Below are 8257 nucleotides of genomic sequence, written 5' to 3'. Positions count from 1 at the left end.
TTGTTACTGTCTAAACTAAGTGGGGCAGCTACGGCTAAAGCTATCGTCGCCATCTCGGCGTTGAGACACGTTTAGCCGGTGAGTAGACCCACCAGCTTTCCACAGTCTACTTACTTATCACATCTTGTTAGACAACAGGGTCATTAGTGCTTTAAATAGTACATAGTTGAATGTTTCATTGCTGTTTGCAGTTGATTGTTCTCTGATAACGCATAACAAAGTTGATGTTAAATAGCGAGTTTATTGAAATGGTTTTGTCTATTACAGCAGCATTATAGATATCATACTTTCTCTGGTGTCTTCAGTAAAGCTAAAACAAGAATACATTTACATCCTTGGTTCTTTCAGTATTAATTGGAAAACTTTGAGATTTGCTGTTATATGAAAATATGAAAAAATGTTTTATGTGCAGAAAATCTGATAGGTATTCCTCTATTGGAGATGTGGATTTGGATTCAAAAGTGCTGGACATTCAGCGTCATCACCCAAATGCCGACCGCAGAATGATGATGGGACATATACAATCCAGAGGCATATACATTCAAAGTAAGCTGATATTGTTAAAATATCCAAACACCAGTTTCCGGCCTGGAAAGCACGTGTCAATGTGGCCTTGATGTGATATTTTAATGTAGCCATCAAAAATGACTAGCATGTTCTTATCATTGTTATGCAGTTATGTTCCTGTTTGAACCAGTCTGTACACGATTCTCTCTCCTCACTAAATCTGTACAGCACCTGGATACTTACCTGACACAATGATGATCTGTCCCATATGCATTACAGTGTTTACAATACAGTCTTTTTGTAGTTGTTAGTACTAAGACATGATCTGTTTGTTAATCAGGATTTCGACTGATGGATTCAATGAGACGAGTCAATCCAGAAGGGGTCAAGATGCGACGGTTATCTATTAAGACTGCAAAGCGTTTTCAGTACAGTGTATCAGCAGCAAATCACCTTTGGCATATAGATGGAAATCAGCATTGAGCGCCTGTGGAGGGATGTATATGAAAACATCTTCACCCAGCTGGAGATTCAAGGACTGCTCAACCCTGGTGAAAAAATTCACTTGTTTGCTCTGCACAGATGCTTTTTGCATCACATTCAACATCATCTTCAGTCATTCCAGGAAGCATGGAGTCAGCACGGACTCAGAAAAGCAAACAACCAGTAACCCCTGTACCTCTGGTTGCTGCACAGAAAGAAGGGACAAGATTTGTCACAGGTACATGACTATTTGATCCATATTTGTTCTTGTATGTAAAACTCTGCTATCTGTAGTTGAGATGAGTTTATTTCTACTGTGCAAGTTGGTGTACCAAATATTTCTCCTGTAAGTGGAAATGTCTCCCAAGCCATTCTCTCCTTTTATCCCATCTGTCAGGTATAGATGGCAATACTTTAAACAAAGTTACATTTGTTATACCTGAAGAGAACCAATCCTGACCTAGAATGGGTGAATGAATAATTAGTTGGTAGCCAATGCCTAAGCAACTCACATAGGCCCTGACAGACTCAATAAGTCCATCTAGGAACAGCTGCAGGAAACACCTCTTCAGTTTAGATTTAAAACATGTGCATGCTCTTTCAGGTCGATGAGGATTATGGTGTGGACTGGACAGGACCACATAATCACCGCCCATCAAATGAGATCACCATTCCTGAGATTCAGCTCCCACGTGCACTGAATGAATGAGACCCTGCCGTGCTACCAAACAACAACGTTTTACTCAGTCAAGCTTTGGATGCCTACTGTGAAACTGTTCAGTCACTCAAACTTATGTTTGATACCACACCTTAACTCTTCAAAGTAAGCAGGTGCAATATGTTCACACCCTATTTCTTGCATAACCATACTTCAAAATCACTTGTAGAAAGACACTATCACATTTAATCAGTTTCTATGTCAGGAGGATTTTATTTTTTTTTAAAATTTCTACATCTATAGCTTTGTAGCTAATACTGACTCAAAACAGCATAAACAATTTCATTTTCAACAAAACCGTGAGTGGCTATAAAACAGGATTTGTTTTATACAGCTGTCACTTTAATGATATTCATTTCTTGGTTGGATATACAGTACATGTCAACTCTGAGCAGATTTAATACAATGAACACAGTACAGTAGTGTAACATCTTAATTCAAATAATTTTTTCTACAAAATTTTTTTGTACCAGTAGCGAGTATAAACAAAACATACTGTGTAATTTATACTGTACAGTGAACAACTGATTTTGATATCTGAACTGTTTATCAGTTTATATTAAAAAAAAAAAAAGCCACAAATGCTCACCTGTACTGTGCATTTTTCACTGTCAAGTGTATTAAAAGGAACTAGAACTCACTAGATTGTCTGTTTCTTTGAACACTGAATACAGTAATGTGATGCAAGAAAGAAGAAATGGTCTAATCTTACCATGTGGTTATGGAATCAATCGTAAACCAGACCAAAACCTGAGTCAGTAGAGTTGAGACACACCTGAATGTCCATTAGAGATGACTCATAGGTACAGTAGTGTGCAGGAAGACGTAGTACTTCAAAACAGGTGGAAGACTGCTGTTGACCACTTCCACAGTCATTTCTCTCGGCAAGACTTGCCATCCTGTCCAAAACTTGATGAGGGCTTTTCGTTGTGCACAAGATGCTGCAACAGAAGATTGTTTTAAACTATAATGACATCCTATATTCATTATTTTGAATCTTTTATGGAGAAATACCATAAAAGATGACCACTTACACACAGGGCACCAGACATTTTTGCCCCACTCAAATTGCTGTTGTAGCTGTTATAGATATTTTTATGTTAACAAAGCTAAAAGTAGTCTACAGAGTTGCAGAGTGGTGCAACTGATAATGCCACCACTCTGTTTTTTTATGTATTGCATGGAGGCAGTATGGCGCAAATAACAAAACAAAATTACACTATAGTGTACTTTGTTAATGAACCAAGATCACTGGACTGTATGTAATTTACCAAAGTATAATCAGAGAAAACCAATGGCAAAATACCTATCGCAGTAGACTTACCATTTTCAATGAATAACCAAAGGTAGCCTGCCACTCTGCATTTATCCTCGAGAGCATTCCTCTTCTTCATCTTCTTCATCTTCTGTGGCAGGCCACAGTCATTTTATAGCTTTACTTATCTTGTAGTCTTAAGAGCATCAGCAACATTAGGTGTATTTTTATTAAATGTAACCCAGCTGTTCAACTAACCCAAGCATACAAAATAGTATATTGGTGTTTTGTGTCAACAATTAATGTTCATCCTTCATAAATTAACCAAATACCTTTACTATTCAGATGTTAAAAGATGTGACCTGACCTTACCTCACAACAGGGAGCAGTCTCTGATTCCCTTGGTAAGAAAAGAGGAATGATGTCTGATCTCTCTGTCAGAAGCGGCCATACCATGGTCTCCTTAAGCCCTTTCCTCAGCTGCTTGACTTGACGACTTGTTCGTGTTATGACCTACAACGGTGAGACCAAATCAAAACTGAAGTTGGCTTCCGTAAAGTGACACACACTTTAAATGTTAAATACTTAAAGAACATCCACTATACTAGTTTTAAAACCATTTTCAAATTATACCCACTTACAAAATCACTACATTGAACTAAAATTGCTTTCTTTTCTTTCACATAGATTACTTGTCTTCCATATTAGCAGAGAAGATAAGCCACTTTAAAACAGTCATGAATAACTATTACCTACAACAATGTAAATAGTAATACAGACATTAACCCAGAAGACAATTATTTTCTCTTACCTAATTTATAGAATTCTTTGCTATGATAAAAACAGTATAAAAAAAAAATCTGTGACTGAACTGATTAAAAAGCTCATTTTTGGCAGACAGACTAACTGAGCAGTAATAACATATCGTTACTTACCCTGAAGTGGAGTTAGCTGTGATAGCGTTAGCATTTGCTAACGTTAACACTGTGCGGTTGTGATGAGAACTTGGACCAGGGACCACTTAATCTCCAGTACACTGCTGCAATACTCTCCCAAACTGAGGTGAAGACATACAATCTAAGCGTTTAGCAAGTTCTGTGAGTAACTCAGAAAGGGACTTGTTTCCTGCAGCCATGCCCTTCACAAGAATTGATACACCTGTAACGTTATTCGCGCCCAGTGTTTTGCATTATCGGTGCCTTAAGTTTATTTTGAGCTACATACTGCCGCCAGCTGCATAGGAGACGCATTGCACCATTAAACCTAAATCGACGATTCATGTGCTATTACTTACGTTTGAGTAAAGGAGCAACCAATCACACAACTGGCTCCGCCCTGTCTCTCTTGATTGACAGACAAAGTCATTCTGCTGAAAAGTCGCATTATGAAATAAATAGACCATCGGGAAAAACGGGATTTTGAAATAAAGACTGACTTTGAAAAAACCCCATTTTGGAATATAAACGTCTGGAAATAAATAAAATGCCTCAGGAATAATCTCTGTTATTGTGAAAAATAATGACCATGAAATAATATTTCACAATAATAAGTACATTTATATAGCAGAATGTAATATATTTCACAATAATGAGCATTTTTTTCAAAATGTGTTCCATTATTTCACAATATCATTCTCACATTACATATCTGTGTCTTATTTATTCACATAGTTATTTATTTCATCATGACTTATTTATTTATTTAATTTTGAACACTTTGGAGTTCCATAGGGCTGGGCACCTTCCTGTCATTGAGTCGACCATGAAGTCGTTTTCATACCAAAGAGTCATACGGAAGGCCATCTGTCTGACAGCTAAAGATTGGACTGAAACTGGGTCAGGCAACTGGACTCAAGCACGGGAGCAAATCTACAACAGAAAGCTGGAAAAAAGAAAAGCATCAAGGAATTGAATTGAAAGGGGTGTGCCTTTTTTGACATGGCTCTACATGAAAATAATTTACATAAAAATGTTTTTATGTTGTCCTTTTTATATCATAGCACCTGCTTGTCTCATGATGCTTTACTTCAGTTTTTGGGTTTTTTATGTTTACTAGACTTTGTTGCTCTTTTTCACCGCAAGGTGTCAATTGGCTCTGTGATGTTGAGTTACTAATCTTTGTTTTGGATAAATCTTTAAAATTTTATTTGTTAAAGCTATTCAGAGTTGCTTCTTACTCACTCGTTTTTCCATTTGAAGTCTGGCACACTCAAATCAATACCTTATGTAAGCTGTGTGGGAGACAGCTGAAGACGAATTTGAGACTGAGGAAGACTGAGTGCTATCTTTACATTGTACGTGTCCTGCAACAAGTTGCCTACCTTCATTCAAAGGGCATGAAATAAAGAGCATGGGCCGGACTAAGAGAGGCTAAAAGAGTGCTGCTCACGGATACGGCTGTTGCTATGAGACTGTCAAAGACATGTTTGAAGCAGGGCACCGTTGTGATGAAAGTTAAAACATATTTGCCACCCTATGCTTTGCCTGTTATGTGCTATAATTATGTTAAGCCTTCTTCTATGGCCATGCATCTGCACACTCTCTTGCATTCAAAGGAGCAAGAATAAGATACTGGTGCTGTAAAAGTATAGAAAGGTTCTGCTCGGCTCTTCTCCTCTCTCATCTTCACTGTCAGCTACTTTATCATCCGCTTTAAGGAAAGCTAATGTCACAGGAATACCAGGGAGAGAAAAGGATTGATTTATTCATCAAGGTTTATATTAGATCCTTGAGGGCAGGGCTGCTTAGTTATGGTAAAAATCATAAACACGACTGCTTTGGTCAATACTGAACTCATGATTACTGAACACAATTACTCGTTGGCTTTTTGTACATTATGAATTTTTAAATGTAATGGATAACTTTTAAATGTAAAATCACCTCTCTTGCTGACCAAAGTCTTTTTTTTTTTTTTTGCGCTATCTTGGCTCAAGCCAAATTTAAGCTGCCACATCCTTGGAGTTTCAGCAAGAAGTGAAGGCGTACTATTTTAAAGGAAAGGTCTATGCTGGATTCATAGCATGAGACGAAATGTTAGGATCATCGCACTATATGTAGTTTAGTGTGATGTTCATTTTGTCATTCTTTGGTTTACTGGACATTATCTGTTATGGCTGTGTGGAAACATGGTTACTTGTTTTAGCAGTGCGGTTCCCCGTCTTCTATTGAAAAATGTCTTGATTGCTTACAAGCTCATTTAAACACTGCTTTGTCTTATCACATGGTGTACTGGAAGCCAGTATGAAACATTTCTAACCTTTAGCTTCTGTGGCTTTTAAGACAATCAGCACTGTGTCTCCCCCAGGAGATCAAGAAAAGCTGCGTGGAAGTGAAAGACGGCCAGAAGAGTTCTCACAGCTGCTTTTGAAATTTCTATTTTTTGCTCCCCTCCTGGAGATTCATCCTAAGAGGCTTAATTTATATTAGCTGTACAATCAGATTGCTCTCAAAATACCAGCTTTTAATTAAGCATGCAAACTAATTATGTTCCGGGGTTCTTCATTTTCCTTGCGGTTAACCTCCGGCAAGGTTAGCCGCTGAGGCTTGTGCTGTCAAAGGCTGAGACTCTGAGACCTGAACAAGCTGAAGTCAACTTACAGAAAAGTTCTGTCAAGCTGTCCACACAGATGACGCAGACACGTGCATCAAAAGATCCCTCACAGCTAGGTGTTTCCTATGACACTTACATGACAGCAGCACGGCTTTTTGCAAATCACCTGTCAAACACGTGTAAAAGCACATTCAGCGCTGTAGTTGTTGTTCTTACTCTTAATAGTCCGTATTTTCTGTCTGTAGAAAATAGTGAAAAAAGTCTGTTCCCATTTGCAATGATTACTTTTTTTTTAAAGATGTCAGCTCTGCTTAAGAAAAATTCTTAATCCCAGCATGATAGGTTTACTTTCAGAGAAGACGAAAAGGAAGGACTGTGAAGGAATTTGATGGGCTTGAACCAATCATTGCCATTTTTTTCCATGGAAAATGAATGGGTTGAAAGATTGAGTCAAAGGGTAGAACAGTGGTTGGCACCGTTGTCTCACAGTGAAATGATCTTGGGTTCAAATGCAGACTGGAGCCTTTCTGTGTGGAGGTTGCATGTTCCCCCTGTTTGGCGTTATCTTTGGATGCGTCAGCTTCCTCCTCCATGTATATCCAAAGATATACGTGGGCTTTGGTTAGGTTAATTGGTCGTAAAATTGGTCATTGGTGTGAATGTTTCTCTATTTCATCCTCGCAGACTGGCACCCTGTCCAGAGTGTACCCCATCTCTTGCCCTGTGGCAGCATGGATAGGCTTCAGCACTCCCATGATTGTGACTTTGATTTTTGTTTGCAAAATGTTAATGTTGATTATTAAACTGTTTCAGTTCTATTTTATTTTTAAGAGAGTTTAAGACTTTTCACTACAAACTACATTTACTTCAATTTTCGAGTGTTGGTTGGGCCAATTTATTGAAGATGGCATTCGTAAAGCTAAAAAGTTCAAATTGAATTATTGAATATGATGATATTGAATTAAATGTATTAAATAATTCAATGTGTCATTATGTAAAGAACCCACAGCAGACCCGATGACATTCTTATGCTTTTCAGCATCGTTTATTCACACATGCTTTTGCACACGGTTGCTGTTACAAAGACACTCTGTCGGCTGCAGCTTCGCAGGTGCCAGCCACCACACATCAACAACAACAACATTAAACAGTCAGACTTTTAAGCCGGCAAGGCGCGATTGCAATTGCTGCGCAGGTGCGTCCATCTCACCTGCAACATCATCGCAGACTGCGTCCCGCCACACATTACTAAATTAAAATCAATTAATTAATTAAATATGAATAATTGTCAATTCATTTTGTTTAAAACTTTTATTAATTTATTTATTTACAGTTTTAATCAATTGACACTTAATTAATTATTGAATTATGTATTTCATTCATGTATTTTGACACTCAAGGCCCTCCATAAACAATCAGCTGGTTCAAGCAGAACTCTGTGGTAAATCTGTTTGTTTGGCCAAAATATCGGCCAATATATTGGACCAGTTAAATAATCAAATATCAGTATTGCTGGGTTCTCTAGAGAACATTACTTTGAGGGACCATATTATTGATAATGCAGTTTTATTTATATTGATCCATTTGACGTGTACATGACCAGTGATCCAATGAATGAAGGATTTTTGTTTTCACACTTGAAGTTATGGGAGAAGAAATCAGATTTTTTGCGCAATGGATTCCTATTTATCCAGTGTGTCCAGTTTGGGAGACTCCTCCTTGAAGCTCTATAAATGACACCACAG

At 37.8% G+C, this 8257-nt stretch overlaps 1 protein-coding gene and 1 long non-coding RNA gene across 4 annotated transcripts in view; both read left to right on the top strand.

The window, feature by feature from the left end:
- The window catches only part of LOC146382615 (uncharacterized), a 33090-nt gene extending 25408 nt beyond the window's left edge, over positions 1–7682 (top strand). Inside the window, exons 2-5 of the long non-coding RNA XR_014800666.1 lie at positions 21–78; positions 413–546; positions 848–1228; positions 1595–7682. This is a non-coding gene — a long non-coding RNA (uncharacterized LOC146382615). The remainder of the gene's footprint in view (positions 1–20; positions 79–412; positions 547–847; positions 1229–1594) is intronic.
- frmd5a (FERM domain containing 5a) overlaps positions 1–8257 on the top strand; it is a 75156-nt gene that overhangs the window by 25820 nt on the left and 41079 nt on the right. The gene's annotated exons all lie outside the window — the stretch shown is intronic.

The sequence above is a fragment of the Perissodus microlepis genome, chromosome 7, assembly GCF_051167445.1.
Source record: "Perissodus microlepis isolate ML-2025 ecotype Zambia chromosome 7, ASM5116744v1, whole genome shotgun sequence".
NCBI lineage: Eukaryota > Metazoa > Chordata > Actinopteri > Cichliformes > Cichlidae > Perissodus > Perissodus microlepis.
The sequence above is the reverse complement of the archived record's forward strand: the minus strand, read 5'-3'. Positions and strand labels throughout refer to the sequence as shown.